At 39.6% G+C, this 24,014-nt stretch overlaps 1 protein-coding gene and 1 long non-coding RNA gene across 4 annotated transcripts in view; one reads left to right on the top strand and one right to left on the bottom strand.

Moving 5' to 3' along the window:
- UNC5A (unc-5 netrin receptor A) overlaps positions 1-24,014 on the top strand; it is a 241,331-nt gene that overhangs the window by 77,481 nt on the left and 139,836 nt on the right. The gene's annotated exons all lie outside the window — the stretch shown is intronic.
- Positions 6,019-10,076, bottom strand: LOC140129004 (uncharacterized). Its single transcript, XR_011855245.1, has 3 exons — positions 9,991-10,076; positions 8,282-8,424; positions 6,019-7,674 (listed from the first exon to the last, which is right to left on the bottom strand). It is a non-coding gene; the product is annotated as an uncharacterized lncRNA (long non-coding RNA).

Raw genomic sequence — 24,014 nt, 5'->3', positions numbered from 1 at the left:
ACCTATCATTGCCACCCAACTCTTTGAAGATGGTGGCAACTGAAGCTTAATGCTTAGCTAAATGACTCAAAACTTGCCCATACACCTAGTGATTCCCAGTCAGTATATGTGTAACATCCTCTATTATCTCAGCCATGTCATCTACAATAGTACCACGCATGCCAGCCATGAATCCAAAGACTTATACTTGAGAGTTAAGTCTGTTAGCCTGGACATAGCTATTGGCTGCAATTATCAACCAAATGTGTCAAGCACCAATGGACATCTGTTTGTAATGAAAACTGGTAATAATAATCATTCTTTACTTATATAGCTCACACAGATTACGTAGCATTGCACAGAGCTTGGCAAATCGGCCCCTGTCCCCATCAGGCTCACAATCTAATCAGTATGTTTTTGTAGTGTGGGAGGAAACTTGAGGACCCAGAGGAAACCCACACAAACATGGAGAGAACTTACAAACTCTTTGCAGATGTTGACCTGGATGGGACACCACTGCCATACTGTAGTGTTAACCACTTAGTACCTGTAGTGAAACTGTGCTCCAAGTACACCGTACAAAAGCATTGAATTTCAGTACAAAAAACCCCCTGATTTATGTGGTTAGTGTTTGGAAACAATCAAACTATATCATAAATGAGATACATGCTCCCTACACAATAGAACTAGTAATTGTATAGTAATATTATTGCAGGTAAGGAAGAGTATTTCCCTACATCTTGTAGATGGTTCTCCCCCTATACTGTGCTATCATCTGGTTTTGCTGTTGATATTGTCCTCTCTGAGCTACATAATGCCAGTAGCTGCTATACATGACCTTCTTCCACACTTCACTGGGGGCTGGCTGGATGCTGCTGTAGGTGATCTTCCCCCCGACACTCTGCTGTAAACTATATTCCTTATACATCATATATTGTTCCACAGTGTACTTTTAGATGTTGTAGATGGTCCTCCCCCTACACTGTGTAGTGAGCTGCTATAGGTTATTTCTCTAGATTCTATTTTGTGATCTGCTGTGAATAATCAAACCCCAACTATTCTGTAAGCAGGTAATAGTCAGTGATGATGCACAGAAAAGGAGTGGAGAAGGACCGCTAACCAACCTGCCCGAGAAACCCTCTGGATGGATTTTGCACAGAAAGAATTTAGCTTATGTTTTATACTTTGCATCCTAGCTGGATGGGAATGGTAGGCACAAATCTTTGCAGTCTGTCTGTAACAATGTCAGTTTATTACTGCTGACATCCTCTACCTCCTGATGTGCCTTCACCTGTAGGTTGCGCAGCTTCCAATATTCTTATTTTGAAAATTCTTCAAATTGGATCGAATTTGAATGCATTAGGATCTGTAATAATTAGTTCTCCTCTGACTTGTATTGCAATGTTAAGGTAGAATTCGTCTTAGAATATATAGCCATATTTTTATTTAAGGTAAAACACAGTACTTTAAAGCACTTAGTTGTACTCTAACAACAATTCAGAAATTATGGTAGAACACTTTGTGGATGTAGTGCTCAAAGAGTAGTCATGCCTTTTATTTTGTTGACAATCTACATAAATTATTTTTACAGGCACGAACACAAGTTAAATTGGATAGATGTAGATATATACAGCCAAGAAATAACTATACTTAGACATGAACTGTCTATAATTTTAGGGTAGGTTAATTCTAATATATATATATCCCTAAGGAGCACACCTAATAAGAGATCTGTGCATGTGGGGGTTACCCGTAGGCGGACAACTGTGTTATTGCTCCGAGTGTCCAATCTGATTCCATTAAGCATAGAACAGGTTAGCTGTAACGTTCTTCAGAAACTCCATAATCAGCAAATGTAATGCAATTAGTGTGGTTTTTCAGATTATATTAGTGTAGAAACAATTTACTCAGCTTATTTCCATTTTTTGTTGCACGACTGTTTTCCCCGCTTGATTCTTCAGTGAAGTCATTTTTCATCTCTGCCAACACATAAAAACAGGGCTTTTAGTGCAATCGTTATAATCCACAGAGTTGAGAAATTGTATTCCACTTTTTAAGACTGGTGGATAAAACACAAGACAAACAGGCTTGTTAAAAATGGAATTTATATAATTATCTGGAACCCGGCATGTGATGTGACATTTAGAAATCCAACTGCAGCGGCTTCTAATACATAAGATATTCCGCCTTTGCAGGCTCCAAGAATATTTATGCATCAAATGGTTAAAAAATACATTGCTGACTTTCCTCTAAGGAGCCTAGATAAATTGTACCCACTATGTTAACATTGGATGCCACTGCACACATACATCTATCTCCCAGTGGGAGGCAGTTCTCAGAGTCCCAGTAATAATGCTCCGTCAGTCCTCCCAATGTGATGAGCCTGTCAGTACTGACAAGGGGAATTACTAGGACCCCGAGACGCTGTGTCACAGGAGGAGGGAGGAATGTTCTTCTTTATCAGATCTGTTTTCAGTTTAATTGCTTGAAAACAGACTTCTCAGTACATGAAATGACAACAAAGAATGATTGAAGAGGAAAAAATATGGGTATGTGCATTGCCGTCCTCACTTCTTGATCCCGTAAAGGACAAAAACCATTACAGTAAGAGCTTCACGGATGGTGTGCAAGAAACCAGGATACTGAGGACCTGACACCGAGGGATCAAACCTATTTAATCGGAAGTTAATGTTTATCATGACTTCATTGTAAATAGTTACCTATTGGGACAGAGATCAAGAGCCAGTGCCAAATAATGCTTTGCAGTCAATTAGATTAGGCCAACGTCCAGGAAGGTGTCACTTCCAATGCTGGTCTGTGGCATACTACTGAAGAAACCTCCCCAGATCTACATGCAGAGGTGATTCTTCTTAGCTGATGCTGTAATGCCTAGAACATTGAGCATTAATGTGCACCCCATGGTGAATTTAACAGGCGGACATAATATGTGTATGCTGTAAAGATGCTGAACAGAAGTAGAGAGGGACATTAAAAATGATTAAGACCAGATTGAAATATAACTAAATCACACAGATAAGTTTTGTAATTAAAGTTCATTTACATACATGCAAATAAATCTGCGAATGGTTAAATGGTTAAGAATTCATTTTTAATAGGTACAATAATAAGGCAAACATTAACCCATAGAGTAAATGTTCGTCCTGGAAGATATTTTTAAAGGGGTATTCTCGTCTGGGCACTTACATTCAGTTTGATAAATCTGCCATATGTAAACATTTCTTCAATTAGATGTTATTAAAAAAAATGTTCCTGTGTGAAGATAATTTCTCATAAATGTAGTCATATGGTCCATTAGAAACGAGATGGCTTCCTCGGATACGGCCACCTCTGCTGTAGTGAGTGCACAAAGAAACAAAAGGTTATTGTGTATAAAATGTCCGTGAGTTACTGCATGTCCTACAGCCGTCCTGTGGTAATGATTGCTGAATCCTGGTGGTCCGGCAGGACTCTAAAGCGCATGTCTAGCCACTGCTGCCAGAGTGTGACGTGGTCGTATCCGAGGAAGCTATCTGGTTCCTAAGGGACAACATGGCTACATTTATGAGAAATTATCTTCACACAGGAACATTTTTTTTATTAACATCCAATTGAAGAAATGTTTACATAAGGCAAATGAATTTAATTAAATGTAAATGCCCAGATGGGAATACCCCTTTAAATTAGAATTCAGTTCCGTTTAATTTACTATTCTATCTTTGTAGTGGTTATAGAGAGTATGTTTGAAAATGCAAATCTCATGCATGTACAAATATTTAAAGGAAATCTGTTTTTGTTGTATTGTAGTAAAGATTGCATATAGTGTCCTAACTATCATGAAGTATATTATAGAGCAGGAGGAGCTGAGCAGATTTCACTTAGTGTTCTAACTATTGTCATGATAGACTTAAATGCACTACAGGCAGATATGTACTTTGTCTAGGAGGGAGAACAGCTATGTAGCAGGGCTGACAGTGTGTAATAGGCATCTCATGATGGACCGCATCATCTATGATCTGTCTCATCTCTCTTTCTATGTTTCAGATACTAGTAAAATGTCCAGAAGCTAGATGAATATGTATATAAACCCTGTACCTGATAATCTAACCACATTTTCACAGAAGTAGATGGATCATAATGTATCAGCTTAGAGAGTACCCGCCCACACTCTGGAATCTTACACTGACCATCACTGAGTAATAGGAGCTAAAACAGCAATAAAACTGAGTAACATTGTAGAATAAATGGTTAAAAATGAACTTTATTGTCTAAAAATCACTAGGGCATTGAAATTTGAGAATTTTCTTTTGTGGGAAAACCCCTTTAAGAAGATTGGATATAATGTCTTTTCTGCAGGCAGTATATTGTAGAGCAGAATAAGCTGAAAAGATTATACAGCAGGGGTGGGGCTGGGGTGAGGAAAAATAAAACATACTTTCACGGTCCCAGTTCTCGGTTCAGCCAATGAATAGCCTCCTGAAACCTAGGGATTTTAATGGAAGTTACCTCCCTTGATGGGCGGAAGAGAAATCTTGTGTTCTAAGGGGCCGAAAAGGGTCCTATGACCCTTCAGAACGTATGTCTGGACACAGTGCCAAAAAACAGAAGTGCCCAAGTGAAATGGATGTGTGGATGTGTGCAATCCTTTTTTATTCATGGTTTCTATTTTGGCAAGGAAACAAATGGTGCTTTGGTTGTTCTTTCTATTTAAGTATTGAGTATTTAATCTACCTTTTAGCTCATAATACACATGGATTCTACCTTAAATTAGCAAAAACAAGAGCTATATGTTGGGAATGGGTTGTAGACTTTCAGAACGAAGAGGCTTTAAGTTACTCCTCAATGACTACAATAATGCATTAAAGGCATCAACTGTGACAAATGTTCCTTTCATTTGACACTCAAGGACGCAACGGTAAATCATATTTATCATACATAACAAATACATTGTCTACTTTATACACAATTCCCACTGGGCTTACTTTCAATAGACTTTCCATAGTGGAATGCAAATTATGAAATCAGTGAAACATATTGTCAAACAAAGCTATCTAACACCAGTAACAAATTTGCCTTGGAATATTTGCATCATTAAAAATAACCCCCGTTTATGGCTGATTTTACTTGCAGTTTAAGAAATCTCCCAAACAGATTAGGGCGAGTGGATATTAGACCATTGGAATGGCGTCTCCTCCTATTAATTACAATGCATAAATTTATCCCTAATATACTTCAGGCTCCTACTAAAGAGAAGGAGCTGTGGATAATGGGTAATAAAGTCTGACTTAATGCTCTGGGTTTGCAGTGGGTAATTTATATCTGCTGATAGCGGCTCCCGACTCCCAATTACCCATTAGCAGCAGAGATAACAACATGTTCACTGAGCCCCATTCAGCTTTATGAGTGGCTGCTCCCATGCAATAAATACCTTGCAGAGGACAATACACAACCTGCCGCCCCAGGTTACCACATTCGTTTTTTTGGTCTCAGTTTTAATTGTGCATGCAATTATTGGCGATTCATTAAGGAACTCTCTCTGGGACATAATCCATTTTCTCTCTGTCTAGGACATCCATTTTCTAACCTACGTGTTTGTCTCTTCTAGACTGGCCTTTGTCTGCTTAGGTTTATCTCATGAAAAAATCTAAATATGAAGATCACGGGTGGTGGAGAATCACAGAAAAGTTTCTCCCTGCAATTTGCTTTGCTGTGCACAAAATATTTTACTGCATATTTTATTATATAAAAATAATTTAAAGCCAGAACTATGGTTGCCTATACCAAACAGATTCCATCAGATTGCTTGTCAAGGATGATTGTCTGTTTCCTCCCCGTTTTGACATGAAGTATAGAGAGATATAGGGGGCATGCTGGGTACTGCAGTTGCTGAGGCAACCATGCTATACCTGGAAAGTCATCTGCATGACTCCTATTGTAAGTGTTAAATTCGTCCATGAGATTTTCCCAAGTGTTGTGCCTTGTCCTTGGAAACCAATCTAAGTTCTAATTTAATTTTCCAGAGTAAAGGCTGAATGAAGGCAATGGTCTGTAATGCACTTTTATTCCAAAACAGTTTTGATACATTATGCACAATGTAAAATATAGACTAGGCAATGGATAAATGTCAGGATGTAGGGATCAGAGCACTAGTATCTCCCCATGATCACTTCTGTTCCAACAGAAGTACAGAATTTGAACATGTGGATTGTTACTCAATACAACCTATCTGGTGTTTTGGAAACAGGCTCTCCTTTTTATAATTTTCCAGCAAGATAATGGGGGTAATTTACTAAGGGCCCGATTCGCGTTTTCCCGACGTGTTACCCGAATATTTCCGATTTGCGCCGATTGTACCTGAATTGCCCCGGGATTTTGGCGCACGCGATCGGATTGTGGCGCATCGGCGCCGGCATGCGCGCGACGGAAATCGGGGGGCGTGGCCGAACGAAAACCCGACGTATTCGGAAAAACCGCCGCATTTAAGAACCGAAAATGTGTCGCTCGGGACCCGCTTACCTTCACTCAGACGGCCTCGGTGAATTCCGGCGCGTTAAAATGCTTTTCAGCGCAGCAGCGCCACCTGGTGGACGGCGGAGGAACTACCTTATTAAATCCCGGCCGGACCCGAATCCAGTGCAGAGAACCCGCCGCTGGATCGCGACTGGACCGGGTAAATAAATGTGCCCCAATATCCTCTACTTAAAGGAAACCTGTCAGCAGAAATTGACCTAATAAACCACTACCAGTATGTAATCAAGCAGCTGTATACCTTCTAGATCATGTCTATTTCATGGTCCAGCGAGGTGGCATCATCCAGAAAATCAACTTTGAAGTGAGATATATTTTGGTATAAAGTCAAGGAGGCGGAGAGTTTAACACTGTAGTCAACCTTTCCTCACTTCAGAATGCCCATTTGACTGTAATAGATGGTCCTGAATCCAGATACATCACTAACCAGATCTACTTTTTTCTGAGGTGAGGAGAGCTTGACATCAGAGCTGACTTCCCACCTCCATGACTTTATACAACCAATTTACATCTTAATTCAAAGTTAATTTTCTGAATGATGCCATCACGCTGATTCACAACATACTGGTAATGGTTAATAAGTTCATTTCTGATAATAGATTCCCTTTAAAGGAATCCTATCATCACATTTTCAAATCCTCAGTAGCACCCAGACTCCAGCTTTACTGGCTGCTCTTCTACCACTTCTACAGGAAACTCTTCTACCACTCCTTGTCAACTCTCTACAAATAAGGCACATGCACTTTGTGGTAATAACCCAAAAGTAGTAGGTGGCTGTACTATGCGGATTGCATAGCACATAAGTGTTATTTTCACAGATTCAGGTGATATTACCAGGCGAGGAAGCTCAGGTGGAGGAAGGAGGGGTGCTAGTAGAGCTTCAGGGGGTGAGTATCAGCAGGTAAAATGGTTCTGTTGACACCCACAAAGCTTCTGCCTCATTTACATATTTTTAAACATCTCTTTGGAAGGTAAGGACTGGATAAAACAACAGGATAAAGACATCAGTGGAACCTTGGTGGGACCGGATCTACAAGTGAGTAATGCTGGTTTAGCATTGGAAAATTTGATGATAGATTTCCTTTAAAATCTAAACACAGGTATCTGAGGTGCGCAGCGGATCACAGGTCATCCATGTTAGATGTACAATGTGGTCACTGGTGCAGGAGGCTGGGGAGAAGAAAGCAGAACACTGTCATTTTACTTTCAAATTATAGAACAATGCTTCTGCAAGTGGATTAGTCTTTAATAAACTTGTTTCATATGACTAATAATGAGCAAATATTTAAACAACTCCTTCTTCATTAATTCCTAGAGATCAGAATAAGGCCAATGATCTGAGAATGCTAAAAAGGCTGAATGTACAGTACTGTGTCCTCTTCACTAATGATATTGAGAGACGTGACTGCTATCTTTATCACAATTAATGATATCAATTCTATCACTAAATATTACTGTACCTTACACCAGAAGCCAAGGTTATCTTTAGAGGTTAACGCATTATTAGGGCTAAAATACTGATAACATATCCATAATATAAGTATTCAGTATCAGATTAGGGAGGGTCTGACATCATCCCACCCACAGATCACCTGTTCTCAGTGTAAGAAAACAGCAAAGTACATTTGCGTTATAGCAGTCAGATCAAGTTATATACTGTATTCATATATATTGGAACTGATATGTAGTGACTTCTTTCTGTTATTGATGAACTATGTTATGAATTTGAAATTTTATCAACAATTTTTGACCAGAAAAAAGGTGCAAACAAACTTACCATGACTTTTAAGGAATCTCCACATGAACTTGTTCCTTCAATGGCCTATTAAAGTTCTTAGTGTCCCAATATAAGGTGCGGCCATGGAGCAGCCAGGACGCGACAAGCCACTATTATGAAACCACCAGCTGCATCAAATTCAACTGCAACAAGAAACAAAGAAACATTTAATAAATATTTGGGCTTATTTACTAAGGGTCTGTGGATCGCATTTCCGTTGGACATTCTGAAGTTTTCGGGGATTGCACGTCTGGAACAGGTATTTAGAAGGAGATTGTGTCGTACGTGATCAGATTTTGGCTCAATCGCGCCGGCTTTCATGCGACAGAAATGGGGGGATGGCCCGACGATCTGACGGAATTGGACTGAGAGCGGGATTTAACTTTAAAATTGTGTCGCAAGAGATGAACTTACATGCACCGTGAAGAAGAAGGAGAACTCCAGCGGACCTGAGCGGGGAGCAACACATGCAGGATATCGGGCGCATGATCTTATCGTCGGAACAATGCACTTTCTGTGAACTCTGTGGCCGGGTAAGTAAATGTGCCCCATTCTCTTTTTTCAATATCAATACAAAAAGACTGTACACAAGATAAATAAAATTAATTAAAAAGGTAAAAACTCATGAAAATGCCATCTCTAGAGAAAGCACAACATGTGATAGTGTATGTAGACCGACCGGTCCAGCTCCCCCAACTGGACAATGACCATAGAAACCGTAGAAAAATAAACAATTATGCATATTTTGTCACAGCATTCATGGATATTAAACTATCCACATAGTACAGGTGCTCAAAAAAGCACAACATATTATTATTATTATTATTATTAATCCTTACTAAATACACCATTCACCAGAGGTCCTCAACCATACAAAGTACCTGATACAGCAAGCAGTCTGTCCAAATTTACCGCATCAAATTAACACATTTTGCTGATAATTGACGAAAAAATTATTATTTAGTGACAGTATCATGTACTGTTAACATGATACAGTCACTAAATAATAATTTTGTAATGTATAATGGGCAAAATGCGTTAATTGGATGCGCCTGGCCGCATCTTGGCTGCTCCACGACTGCACCGTGGATTTCCACCCTTAGAGAAAACCCATGTTCCTTGTTTGCGGCTGCGTGTCATCTGTGTGTAAGGTTGAAAAAAAGACTGTAGAAGAGACTGCCTGAGTTTAAATACATGCAGGAAAAGGATCCGCTCCAAAATTTTTTGCTCGGGAAGTCGGCTCACACAAAGATCAATGGAAACCACGGCTGTGTGTAGGAGCCCATAGAAAAGCATTTGTCTGTGTGTTATCCTTTCAATCAAGGGATAGTCACAGATACATTATACATTTGTGTACTAGTAATTTGCTTCCTATGGCTTTAGTTGTGTGTTATCATTGTGCAGTGTGCTATCAGATGCAAGTTAAGAGGGCTACATCTATGTATCTGCTTAGCTAAGTGTAGAAGGAGGTGAAGCAGTGCACATTCTGTGCATACAAGCGGCAGAGATTTCCACTGATACATATGTCTCAGTGCCCTCAGTAACACTATTCCATTTGTAAGGCGCTATGAAGGTAGTATATAGATGCCCTGATATAAAGAGGTTTGTTGCTTAACAGATCGTCTTTAACAATCCAATTTACTCTAGAAATGTAGCCATTATTGTCACACCTCGCACAATGTACTACATTTCCACCCTCCCGTTTTTACCTTTCCTACATATGGATGCTTGTTATTTCCCTCATCTTCTGTCCATCAGACTTCATATTCCGTTTTTGCAGTGATCCTCCCTCCCCCTTCACTGAAGTGAAAATGTTTGAGATATACCAAGGCGACATAATAAGCATCGTGCCCGTTTCCATGACAACCTCGGAGCAGGTGAGAAGAGGCAGTGGTCCAAACTGAGCAATGCAGCTGCTACTGAGCCTATGCTAATAATGGCCGAGGTTGTATGCAGATACATTGATCAATTCACTGGCTGCCTTCAGAGTCAGATGTGAAATAAAATACAAGATATAGAATGATTCGCAGACATCTAAACCCTTAATGACATCTCTGAAACTTTGAGGAATCTCAGACATCTTTTTGGAATCTTTGTAGAAATGAAATTTAGTCACATCATGGAATACATAAAAATTCTATGAGCCCAATGTACTTCTATGTGCCCTGAAAATCTAGCTTCATCATGTTAAAATAATCTTGGGATAATAATCCTTATTTTTGTCATGTTCAAGGCATTTCATGTTTATCAATAAGTAAGGGTGGGTCCACTAAAAATTTATTTAGGGTTGGGCTGGGGAGGGCTATTTAAAAATAACAAACATGTATTTACCTTCTCCGGCGCCGCTGATGTCCCGTGCCGCAGTCCATCTCATCTGTGCACCAGTTTGTTTACAGAGGCGCACATGGAGCTTCTGGCTGACCGGAAGCTCCAAACCGACACCATCTCCCAGCGCTTACAACGCTGAGAGATAGGGACGGATGGGGGAGCCGGCCACAAACAGGGGTACGGATCAAACGGACCGCGGCCCAGGACATCAGCGGCACAGGAGGAGGTAAGTACAAGTTTATTATTTTTAAATAGCCTACCCCAGCCCGGCCATATGCAACTTTCTATACCCGGATGACCCCTTTAAGATTTTGTAAGCTGCATTATAATCACTTGGTCACAACATACAAAGACAAATACAGTAGCATAAAAAAAAAGAAAAAACATCCAGTGAGCGGCGTTTCTGTGGGCGGAAATGCCTTGTTGATGCCAGAGGTCAGAGGAGAATGGGCAGACTGATTCGAGCTGATAGAAAGGCAACAGTGACTCAAATCGCCACCCGTTACAACCAAGGTAGGCAGAAGAGCATCTCTGAACGCACAGTACGTCGAACTTTGAGGCAGATGGGTTACAGCAGCAGAAGACCGTACCGGGTGCCACTCCTTTCAGCTAAGAACAGGAAACTGAGGCTACAATTTGCACAAGCTCATCGAAATTGGACAGTAGAAGATTGGAAAAACGTTGCCTGGTCTGATGAGTCTTGATTTCTGCTGCGACATTCGGATGGTAGGGTCAGAATTTGGCGTCAACAACATGAAAGCATGGATCCATCCTGCCTTGTATAAACAGTTCAGGCTGGTTGTGGTGGTGTCATGGTGTGGGGAATATTTTCTTGGCACTCTTTGGGCCCCTTGGTACCAATTGAGCATTGTTGCAACGCCACAGCCTACCTGAGTATTGTTGCTGACCATGTCCATCCCTTTATGACCACAATGTACCCAACATCTGAAGGCTACTTTCAGCAGGATAATGCGCCATGTCATAAAGCTGGAATCATCTCAGACCGGTTTCTTGAACATGACAATGAGTTCACTGTACTCAAATGGCCTCCACAGTCACCAGATCTCAATCCAATAGAGCATCTTTGGGATGTGGTGGAACGGGAGATTCGCATCATGGATGTGCAGCCGACAAATCTGCGGCAACTGTGTGATGCCATCATGTCAATATGGACCAAAATCTCTGAGGAATGCTTTCAGCACCTTGTTGAATCTATGCCACGAAGAATTGAGGCAGTTCTGAAGGCAAAAGGGGGTCCAACCCGTTACTAGCATGGTGTACCTAATAAAGTGGCCGGTGAGTGTATATGCTAATGAGCCTCAGGGCCTTTGGGGGGCATTACCAGAGCCCATCCATGCTGTATCTTCACAGACTGCTACACTGTGCCGCAGAATGTCTCCCCCTGCCTATGCTCCTTCAGCACTCCTCACTCCTTCTGCCTGCTGTATTGTCACACAGAGGGAGGGGGAAGTGCTGGTTCTATGAGTAGGTGTCCCTGGTTAATCATGCTTGATTCTTATGCTAGATTTCCTTTAATGCCAGCTATTGTTTCACAGAACAGACTACAAAGGAGCACGCTCCTGTGTTTTTTATTTTTGTTTTTAAGGACTCACAGTATGTGAAAAAACACAGATATCCAAAAAGCTGTACTACTGTCATTGGCTTTGTATGTTGTCCATTAAGACATTGATAGCACACATTCATTGTACATAGAAATATGAATAAGCCATAACTTATATAATCTAAACTGGAAATCCCCTTTAAATTGAACAATTGTGGCTAGTTTCTCATCTTTAACCTATACAACCCCTTTGAATTTAATCCTTTAGGCTGGGTTCTCATGTTGCACCTATTTACATGCTTAAAGGGGTGTTCCCATTTCAGCAAGTGGATGTTATTGTTTGTATTATAATAAGTTATACAATTTTCAAATGAATGAATTGCTCACAGTTTTCTAGATCTCTGCTTGCTTTAATTCTATAGCTTTTATGTTTACTATCAGTGGGCAGAAATCTGACCATGGTCACAGAGGTGCACGGTTCATTAGTATCACAGAGAGTAGATAGAGCTGTGTTCTATACTGAGTCGTGCACCTGTGTGACCACGGTCAGATTTCTGTCTACTGGAAGTAACCATAGAAGCTTTCTGTGGCAGAACAGGAAGTAAACAACTAGAGGAATTGATGCAGAAAGTATATTGGAAAATTCTATAACTTTTTATAATACAAACAATAACATTAACTTGCTAAAATGGGAAAACCCCTTTAACCATGTGTGTTTCAAGTTACTGAACATGTGGCTCACATGACCATGGCATGAATGTTTGTATGACACTAACTGCACTCCTATTAAAACTAGGTTTTCAATTACAGTTTTTTCCTTAGAAAACTTCTGAAACATGTTCCTAAATATTATCCCTAACCACTTTCTGTTCTCATCCCAATGAGACTCTCATCATCAGTTTACCAGCGAAAAGGTCATAATGGGGGACGTCTCTATGAGCTATTTTATGTTACCATAATTCAAACATTATCACAACAAAAAACATAATATGTATAAAATTACCAATTAAAACCTGAATACAACACAAAATTGATGGCAATTAAGGGAAAGAATTGTTCTTTCATATTAGTCTTCTCCTCATAAAAGTGGAATCACCAGCAGACAATGGTAATAAATACCACGTCGTGTCGTCCACAGTATCAATACACAAACAGTTCTAAGAACCTGCGATAAACATAATTCATTCCATTCTCATTTATCGCCCCCTCCCCCTGCCCGCTGTGCATCTTGTACCTTGCGCTGTTCTTACTCTCGCTTCGCTTTCCCTTCGTCTCCACCTCATTAAAGAGAAATAATGCCCCTGAAACTTGGACCAGAGAGATAATGAATAAAAACAAAGACAAGAAATCATTACTAGCAAAGGATCCGTTTTGTTAAATGAAATAAACAAGAAGTTAATTATTTGGACACAGGGTAATTAAAGTGGGTGAGGGCTAATTGGCCCCAGCGCCTGCTCGGCTGTCAAGATCCTCAGTGATTTCCCTGATCCTTAGGAAAGGAGGGGCTGTAGCCTTGTGGGGACCCTACGATAATGCTCCCAGGTCCGTTTGTCATTGGTGGTGTGTGGCTTAGTGATTGGTCTTGCAGAGACAGTGTACATTTCCTTTACACTATAATCAATACGTCTACTCCATCATGGAGTGTGGGAGCAGATAGAGGGCAATAAGACTGTAGTGAATGAATACATAACTCAGCAGGCGTCCAGCTGCTCTATCTCTTCCCGAGCCTCTCTAACATCTAGTCAAATCTCATTTTCCACCATGCCTTTCCCATCAAAAACAATTCTCTGCCTTATTAAATTGATTAATTTTCCAGGGAAAAAAATAATTAAATCATTTTTGCCAGTTTTCTAGCTTTATACATATAGTACATTTTACCCAATGGAATGGGAATTTTAATCTGCTGTATAAAGTATATGTTCTGTAAATAGATGCAACTTACGCAAGATACAATAGTTAAATGCAATTCCCAACCTTTCAATAGGAGACAAAAAGTTTTAAATCAGTACAGGCAGTCAGTATATTGTAGTGTATGCGTATTTGATAAGCTGCAAAACTGTAAATAAATGAAACATATACTTTTATTCCTTTTATGTTTACACTATGCATTATGCTTTAAGAGTAGTAACTCAGTTGTTATCATTATCACCTAAAATCACCATTTGTTCTTTTTTTTTGATGGTGTCCAAGTGCTGCTCTGTGGATGACTTGTATGTAGTTTTTGGGGTAAGGTCGGCCCCTTGAAGCTTGTACCCCAGTTTAGATTGCTGCACTGCTCCAAAGACTACAATGATTTTTAATCTTGATTCTTTTCTATTTGTATTACACATATAGATTACCAGGTAAAATTATTATTGAGGACTGCTATTATATATGCTATTCTGGTTATTCAGAGATTGGGTGTACATGCTTCTATGAACAGTGTCCAAGTGAATGACCACAATAAATGTACATTTTCTTCTCTTTACTTTACATTTTTCATCCAAAAACAATTCCAGTATTCATACAATTGTTACAATATTTAGGAATATCACAAAATCAAGCTTGCCAATAAGTTCGACCATTAGACATAGTCTATAGCAGAAATTGCTAACCTTTGTGGGGCAACTTGTTGGTGCAAACAGCAGCCATCTTTTCCTCAGTAAAGGCAGTTAGTTCCGCAGTGATGCCAGAACTCCCACCTGCACTATATTACTTGCAGAATAAATTTATTGACTGCTAGGAACACTAGAATTTTGTCCCACAGTTGCCCTGTCAGCAGCAGACAGCTGGATCAAGAACCATTCCAGTGACTACAGGGAGGACAGGAGAGTCGTCTCACCCAACACAGCAATACTGGGGGAAGAGACATTTTTGTTATTAGAGCTACAAATATCACAAAATTATGGATTTTTCTAGAAGAAACAAATCATCTAAGTTATGGTCGCTTTTGTTTTACAAATGTTGACCCACCGAGCTCAAAAGCTTGTTCATCACCGGTATATGAAATAGACTCTTTGGCTGTGCTATTTGGTATGGGGCTATGCTTTAGGAGCCCAAGACATGACTTTACTCCTGATAAAGGGGTCCACCTTTGCTTGTGTGACACAGCTGGTACTACTACTGTCATGCTTGGGTTTATGTGCGCATGCGCTACGTGGTACTTTTATCACTTTGTTGTGTACATACATATACCTTATATATGATTTATGTCCCTGTAGGGATGGAATCATATCCTGCGTCCTGACTGATTATATATACTTTTGATATATGTGACTGAAGGCAATTTAGACAGTTTTTTGGCACAAATTAAGAAATGATGCCTCATTGTGTTTTTCACCAGCTTTGAAAGACATTGGGGACAATTTGCCTTGTGTGACAGTTTTTTGGCGCACATTAAATGTAACAATTCCTGCCACATGCCTTGAGATTTGCAGCTTTTGGCTGGTTTTGTATCCCATCAGCCACTTTTACAAATTAGTGAGCAGAGAAGTGGCCTGCCAAATTTACCATAACCTACACTAAAAAACTCAAGCAGATTATGGCTGAATGCCAGGCTGTGTGCGCCTATGTTTTGGACTTCTACTCAATGTACCAGTCTTAATTCTTCTGCATGGTGGAGATGATCTCCAGCCTCTCTTTTTTATTTTTGCATAGTGCTATAAGATATTGATAGATATTAGACATCCATTGGTTTATTGGTTGCTGCACACTTTCACAATCTTATCAAAGTATAGAGAAATTTCAGAAAGTTTGGTGTTAACAGTAACACTGCCTTGATACAAAACAACGTTGATGACAGGGATAAGTGGACTCAATTGTTCAATAAATCCACGTAGACATTTATTTGTATTCTGATCATTTTCAACTTCCAAATGCAAGCTTAGAATTTTACAATGTATTCAGTCATGTATTTTAGTATAGCTACTACTATTACTAGTACAATTACTATTAGTATAGTACTAGCTACTACTATTTCTATTACTACTATACTAGCACTTACTTTTAGGAAAAGAATTTCCACTAGTTTGTATCATGAAATGTGGCCATAAATCATACATTAAAGAAATTCCTGTTTATTGTCACTTTTCTCATTTGTAATGGCAGCCATTATGTAGATGTGACAGCAGAAAGTGCAGCTAATTTGGATGTCACCTTTTAAGCTTCTAGAAACCAGGATAAACCATTATTTGTCTCTCTGTTTAATCAGTAACAAAGCGACAAAGCGTAAGGTCAGTTTGCATCTCTGTTGTTGTATTCCCCAAGTTGTACAAATAAGCCATGATTATACAGTGCATTGGATGTTATATGTTCAAGATACAACAAATATGTGGCTGAAAATAAACAATTGCATGTTTCAAGTACACAGTTGCTTTTTTTTTGCAATTGGCAGTTTTCAGCCACATCACGAAAGCAAAGTCACATCTTTACCACAGAATGTGCAATCGTACCCTAATTGTGAGCCTAAACTAGTCAAAAATACAGAACGTGTACAGAAGTGCAGTATCCACAACTGATTTCGGCTCACAATGACTGATACAGAAAATAATTAAGGGAAAGTTTATTCGTAAGTGACAGTTAGTGTTGCATCGCTTCTTTTTGCCCCTTCTGTAAAGAAATTGCTACATTAAACATTTGGATGAGCTCATTATAATCCTTGGTTTCATGCAGGACCTGTGCTGGGATTCCAATTAAAATTGCTAAACAAGCTTACAATTGGTTGATCATAAATGACAGGGCATCCCCTAACACTCTAACATCATCCAATCATTTGTGATATTAAGAGACATAGTGGGCTCAGCCCCTTTGACAAATGGAAATCAAGTATCAAGCCAAGGTGGTTGTACAAGATGAGATCTTCCCACAATGTCTGTCCCTGCCTACTTGCCAGCCTTGCGCTAAACTGCCTACAACAACTACATGGCTGTCACTACCCAGGATAAGTGCATAGTAGAGTAGACAGACAAACATAGAGACACAACTAACCAAAGAAAGATAAAACCTGTCAGAACAAGATGACAGCAAGGTACAAAATCAATATGCAGAAGAATAGTCAAGGTTTAAACAAAATGTCAGTAAAGTAAAACAAAAAAATCTCCACAAGCAAGGAAGACTGGACACAGCCCCAGAAGCCAATTGGTCCAGAACTCTCATAGGACCATGTACCTACACAATCCCAGCTGAGAGAGGCTTCTGACTTTTGAATCCACTAGCTGTCCACAGAACATTACATGTGTGGTGCTCAGCCACAAGAAGTGAATCTGCAGTTCCGGCAGAGAATTAAGGAGTTTTCTGTGGTAAAAATTATTGATGACCTATTAGGGATCTGGTTGTTTTCTCCTACACTAATATAAAATTGAGAACCTATTCTATGGATATCTTATCTGTATTTTTAGCCTGGAAAACCTTTTAAATGTAAATTTTTACTTAGACTAATTGTGCCTGATCTCTCCTCTGCTTTTTTCTTAAACAAGCATCCACTGTCCCCAGAGTACCTTATCAAGGAAAGCAGGCTTTGCTGCCTTTTCTGGCAATCATTAAAAGATCTCAAGACAGGGGTCATCTCCCCTTCTTATTTTCGATGGGTGCTTTAACATCAGAATCATGTTAAAGTGAAAAACAGAATTTTAAAAAAGCGCAGATTTATCAAAGAAAACACACTTGAAAGTCATGCAGTGTAATATAACAAATAAATGAATGACTTCACCACATACACAGTATTGTTGGTTTGGGATCCAAGCTTTTTAAGCCTAGCATGGCTTCTACAGAGGAACAAGCATGACAAGAAAACATTTTCACCAGCCTGGTTGTTTTTCCACTGATGCAGAGGGTAAAGGGCAGTAATTGGCAATCAGCAGAATGACCCTGGCAAGATTTTTGACATTTCTGTTCAAAACAATGTTTCAGATATTTCAAAGTATATAGCAATCCATCACACCTTGATCTAGGCTACTGTGCTTTCAGCAACAGAAAATGGGTAAGGGAATAAAGTTTGCAGTTCATCTTTCTTACTGGAAAGATTGTACCAGATCAAAACTTCCAAAACGTACTTATTCTGTAATTATTTTTATCAGAACTTTATTAAAGGGAACCTGTCAGCAGAAATTGACCTAATAAGCCACTACCAGTATGTTGTCAAACCTTCTAGATCAGGTTTTGTTTCATGGTCCAGTGTGGTGGCATCATCCACTAAATCAACTTGAAGTAAGTATAAATTGATTTTATTAAGTGGAGGAGGTGATATTTTACCACTAAATTCAAGCTTTCTATCTTTCTCTTTCTTGTAATAAATGGTTCTGCACCAAGAAAAATCATTAACACGATGCATGATGTGAATCACAGGCGAGTAGGCGTTCTGAGGCAGAGAGAGCTTTACTTCTGTGACTTCCTTGACTTTGTACAAACAATTTAAATCTCACTTCAAAGTTGATTTTGTGGATGATGGAGCATGCTGAAAGAAACATGAAAGGAAGGTGTAAAGCTTCTAAACAACATACGGGTAATCGTTTATAAGGACATTTTCTGATGACAGGTTCCCTTTAAGGAAAAACTATTATATTCCATTATTGTAAATCTTGGTGTGATTTAGTTTCTCATTGAAAAGAGACCAAGCAATGTATGGAAATCTATTCAAACTGTTAAGGGTTAACAACATTTGGCTGGTATGCATCCATTGGTGATCTCCAAAACATCTAAAATGAAGTCCTGAAAGATACCCTGACTAATGTTATTGGGTATGTTTCTCTGTAGCCCAAGTTCTCCTTATTTACATTATAGAACAGATTGAAGGAAATTTGAGTGACACATCAGACCACACATGGTGCATATGTAGTCTGATATACAACATCACAAAGATCTAGAATGGAGCTGTATACATAAACAGTAAGGAAATGTTTTTCAAAATTCTTTATTTCTAAAGTCAATTTAGAAGCTGGTGATAGGGTCTTCTGCTGCTGGCAATCCTAGTGACCAGTTGTAACTCTAGGGGAGAAAATGTTTGATAATTTCCACACATTGGTAGTCATTTCTCCATGTGGCTTACAGAAGAATGTATTGAAGGTAGGATTGTCCCTGCTGATGCTGATGGTTTTGGATCTCCACCCATCATATAGTGATCAGTGGAGAACCTATCCTGAAGACAGTATTTTCCTATATCTTGCAACCAATATCAGGTATTTTATTTGTTTTTATTTCTTTGTAATTAGTGATGGGCCAATCATTTTATGTACAATATTGGTAATAAAGATAGAACATGGTGGTAATATTAGCAGCTGTTTGTACTTGGAAACATACGGTCTTCCATTAGTACTTCTTGCTGAATGTCTGCCTCTAAAAATAAATGCAATTTATAGGGGATTTATCACAGATAATGCACTAAGGGAGGTAGAGAAATGTGCAGTGCCCAGTCATTTTTATTGTAGTATAAATTACAGTTTTGGCATTATATTTAGTCATTTTGCTTCCTGGGTTGTCAATGTTGGGTTTGAAACAAGTACTGTATCTTTTGAAATAGGACATCCATGAGTGTGGGTCATTCTTCTGTTAGGAACTTATAGGGTCGAATAGGGTTGCCAGGTTAACATCAAGGGGAATTTACAGCCTTCATTGCCCCCCCTGCCAGTGTAACGCATTTTCAATTTCCTAAGAGGCTTAGTAAATCTGAAACACTTTTTCCTGGTTTCCACAAAGTTTGACTGGTTTAGACCAAGCCAAGCCTGGTTTAGAAGCTTTAGTAAATTATGGGCTGGGCAGTTTATGCCAATGCCTGTCTGCTCCTACCCATTTAGTTCCACAGGCCGGGTGCAAAGTGCATGAAATCAGCTGAAACACTGATTTTAATAAGCCGTGTCCTCTAGAAAACTGTCCGACAAGGCTTAGTAAATACCCCTCATCAGGTTCTGGCTGATAGCAATGAGGATGATCTCCTACATCAAAGTTTATACGGCTCTTGATGTGCCTCATCAGACTCATATCTAGGTTTTTCTTTTCTCATGTTTTCTCCATGTACATGTCTCATATAGTCCTTACATACACTCACCGGCCACTTTATTAGGTACACCTGTCCAACTGCTCGTTAACACTTAATTTCTTATCAGCCAATCACATGGCGGCAACTCAGTGCATTTAGGCATGTAGACATGGTCAAGACAATCTCCTGCAGTTCAAACCGAGCATCAGTATGGGGAAGAAAGGTGATTTGAGTGCCTTTGAACGTGGCATGGTTGTTGGTGCCAGAAGGGCTGGTCTGAGTATTTCAGAAACTGCTGATCTACTGGGATTTTCACGCACAACCATCTCTAGGGTTTACAGAGAATGGTCCGAAAAAGAAAAAACATCCAGTGAGTGGCAGTTTTGTGGGCGGAAATGCCTTGTTGATGCCAGAGGTCAGAGGAGAATGGGCAGACTGGTTCGAGCTGATAGAAAGGCAACAGTGACTCAAATCGCCACCCGTTACAACCAAGGTAGGCAGAAGAGCATCTCTTAACGCACAGTATGTCGAACTGTGGGTCAGAATTTGGCGTCAACAACATGAAAGCATGGATCCATCCTGCCTTGTATAAATGGTTCAGGCTGGTGGTGGTGGTGTCATGGTGTGGGGAATATTTTCTTGGCACTCTTTGGGCCCCTTGGTACCAATTGAGCATCATTGCAACGCCACAGCCTACCTGAGTATTGTTGCTGACCATGTCCATCCCTTTATGACCACAATGTACCCAACATCTGATGGCTACTTTCAGCAGGATAATGTGCCATGTTATAAAGCTGGAATCATCTCAGACTGGTTTCTTGAACATGACAATGAGTTCACTGTACTCAAATGGCCTCCACTGTCACCAGATCTCAATCCAATAGAGCATCTTTGGGATGTGGTGGAACGGGAGATTGGCATCATGGATGTGCAGCCGACAAATCTGCGGCAACTGTGATCATGCCATCATGTCAATATGGACCAAAATCTCTGAGGAATGCTTCCAGCACCTTGTTGAATCTATGCCACAAAGAATTGAGGCAGTTCTGAAGGCAAAAGGGGGTCCAACCCGTTACTGGCATGGTGTACCTAATAAAGTGTATATTCTTTAAAGGAAATCTATCATCAAAGTCCCTCATGATAAACCTGGGCCATTTACTCATAGATCCAGGCACAGTGACTGTTGTAATCTTCATATTTGTGTTATCCTTGACCTCCTTCTTTCTAAAATCAACTTTTGATTGAACCCTTTCAGGTTCATTATCATATATTTCAAAGTTGATTTTAGAATCAGTTGTTTGAGTAAAAAATATAATATGATTAATAGAGGGTTCGATGGCAGATTTCCTTTTATGTAAGCAAAAGCTCCTAGTTATGGAGTAATACTCGCTATGATTCCTTGATGCCATGTGAATGGAAAAAAACAGCTATGCTAAGTCAGCCATTATTGGAACTGCATACCAGTTGCCCCACAGATCTCTACGCTAGAACCCCTTTACAGTAATAGAAATAATATTTTATGACAATAACCTTTAAATGAAGACTTATCACCTCTTCTGAAAGTGTCTGCTGTAGTTAATAATTATTTTCCCAATCAACACCTTTCTCATACCTATGTGTTCTGCTGTTCCACTTTATCACTGTTATGGCTGTTTGAGGCAAGATTTTACAGTATAATGCAGATTACCCAACAGAAAATCCATGTAAAAAATATATATTATATAGAGAGACAGATGAGGAAAAAAGCTGCATGGCCTCAAGTATCTGCGCACAGATTCCATGTGGAATCTCCCAAAAATTCATGATTTTTTTTCTGCTGCAAAATCTCATATATGCACATACCCTTGTATATTTACTTAGGATAAACATTTACCTTTGAGTATTAAATTTGGTAGGTGGTTTGGGTCTCCATGGGCCCCTAGAAGGCCCATGACCAATGCTCAAACCATCTATATTATAATCCACTACTGACTACAGCCTGTTACATTCTGAAGGAACCCTTACCTCCTCACACAATGTGCTCACTGCTGCCATGAGAGTTAATGAACTGCCAAGTAGCGGGGGGGAAGGGCGAGACTTAGACCTGCTGCGGTGTAACAGCATGTGAATCCAGAGCTCAGAGGGCTTCTATAACATGCCCAAAAACCTTTTAACCTTTTGATTTTAGGAAAGAGGCCATGGATAACAAATATAACAAGATTACCACAGTTACAGTGCCTGGATCTATGAGTTAGTGTGCCTGGTTTATTATATGAATCGTGCTCATTTTGGTGGTGGATTTACTTTATAGGGGGCCAGAGTGGGACCTAAAAGGACAAGTGCTACTTGTTGCTCCAACTTCTCATTCCAGCTACATGGCCCTCCTATACTATGTTGACTATCCCAGAACTTATCAGAGGTCTCAGTTGTCACAGGTGCAGGATCGCAACATTCAACATGACCACCCACTTTCTGGCAAAGGTGGGAGACTCGGCAGAAGAACAAAGGGGCATGATAAATGAACTAGGAGTCCCTGTGGAGTTTAACAGCAAAGACATGTCATCACAGGTGATAGGTCCTCTATAAAATAGCATATTTTCAGAACCCAGTTGGGTGGCGATACGCGTGGGGTCTCGTGCCCCAGTCTCCCCCTACCTCTCATTGGTCTGTATTTTCATCACCACAGGTAGATACCTCTTTGATCCACTATAGTGTTTTACAGAGAGCGATATGATCTTATTCTCATTTACTGATTCACAGTTCACGTTTGGATCATTTTTTGTTTGGGTTGTACCTTATTTCAGAATTTCAACCTGCTTCATTTTTTGCTACTTACCTGGTCAGGAGAGGCTTTGATCATTGAGGGGAGCTGGTGTTGGTCAGGCTGACTGGCATTATCATATGCTAGTTCTCACTGTTGGTCTATATTTGTGTATTGTTCACACTTTTAAATGTTTTTAATATTTTTGTGTTGTGGTGTACTATTGTACGAATCAAATTTGTCTACATTTTACCTTTGGGTCTCATAGCATACTTCTTTTTCTTCTTTTTGAATTTACAATTGGTTGCTTTCTGTATGCTTTGATCTTCACTATATCTACAGCAGTAGTGCTAGTCCGGTGCTCTGTTTGAGGATTATCATTCTATGTGAATATAGATATATTAAAGCCTTACTTACTGGTAGGTATAATTCTGTATACAGTACTGAAAGGAGTAATATTAATGAGGTTACTTATTCAATTAGCAGTTTTGTGACATAGCATGTGCTTTGCCGTGTTCACACAACTACCAACTTCCTAAGAAGTGACAAAAAAAGCAGTATAAATGATAGAGAGAGATGAGAGACATACCGTATTAAAAGGCGAATATGGGTCTCAATACTGGGACATAATGAAGGAGAAAATGTCATCAGGTGTTTTTATAATATATGATATCTCATATACTTTCACAGTTTCCTTGCGATAACTATTCATTTTGTGACTTAAAGGGGCACTGAAGAAACAGAGGAAGCGCAAGGTGACGACGGATCATGAACACATTTGTCTCTATGATGTTTTATTAGACCATTTTAATAAGATCTTAGCGCATGATACAAATCATAATATTATGAGTAAAACCAGCAGTGGAAATGCAAACATGACGGTGGCGGCAAAAGAAACATAAACCATATAAGCTACGGGCCTTGTCTGAAAAAATATTACTCCACATAGCCAGAGCAGGCATTCAAGAAGGCGCACATCCTTCACTATGATAGACTCGGCAAGTCACGTCCTGAATTATTCAGATGCTTAATATTGGTAATACTAACACTAAGAAAATATTCTTGCCTCATATTAGGACTAATGCTTGCAAATCCTTTGTATGCGCCATGTGTCAATGATCATTCAGTCAAGTTTCAGAAGTAATATTTGTCTATT

This window comes from Engystomops pustulosus, chromosome 4 (assembly GCF_040894005.1).
Source record: "Engystomops pustulosus chromosome 4, aEngPut4.maternal, whole genome shotgun sequence".
Taxonomy (NCBI): domain Eukaryota; kingdom Metazoa; phylum Chordata; class Amphibia; order Anura; family Leptodactylidae; genus Engystomops; species Engystomops pustulosus.
This window is presented reverse-complemented; position numbering and strand designations above follow the sequence as displayed.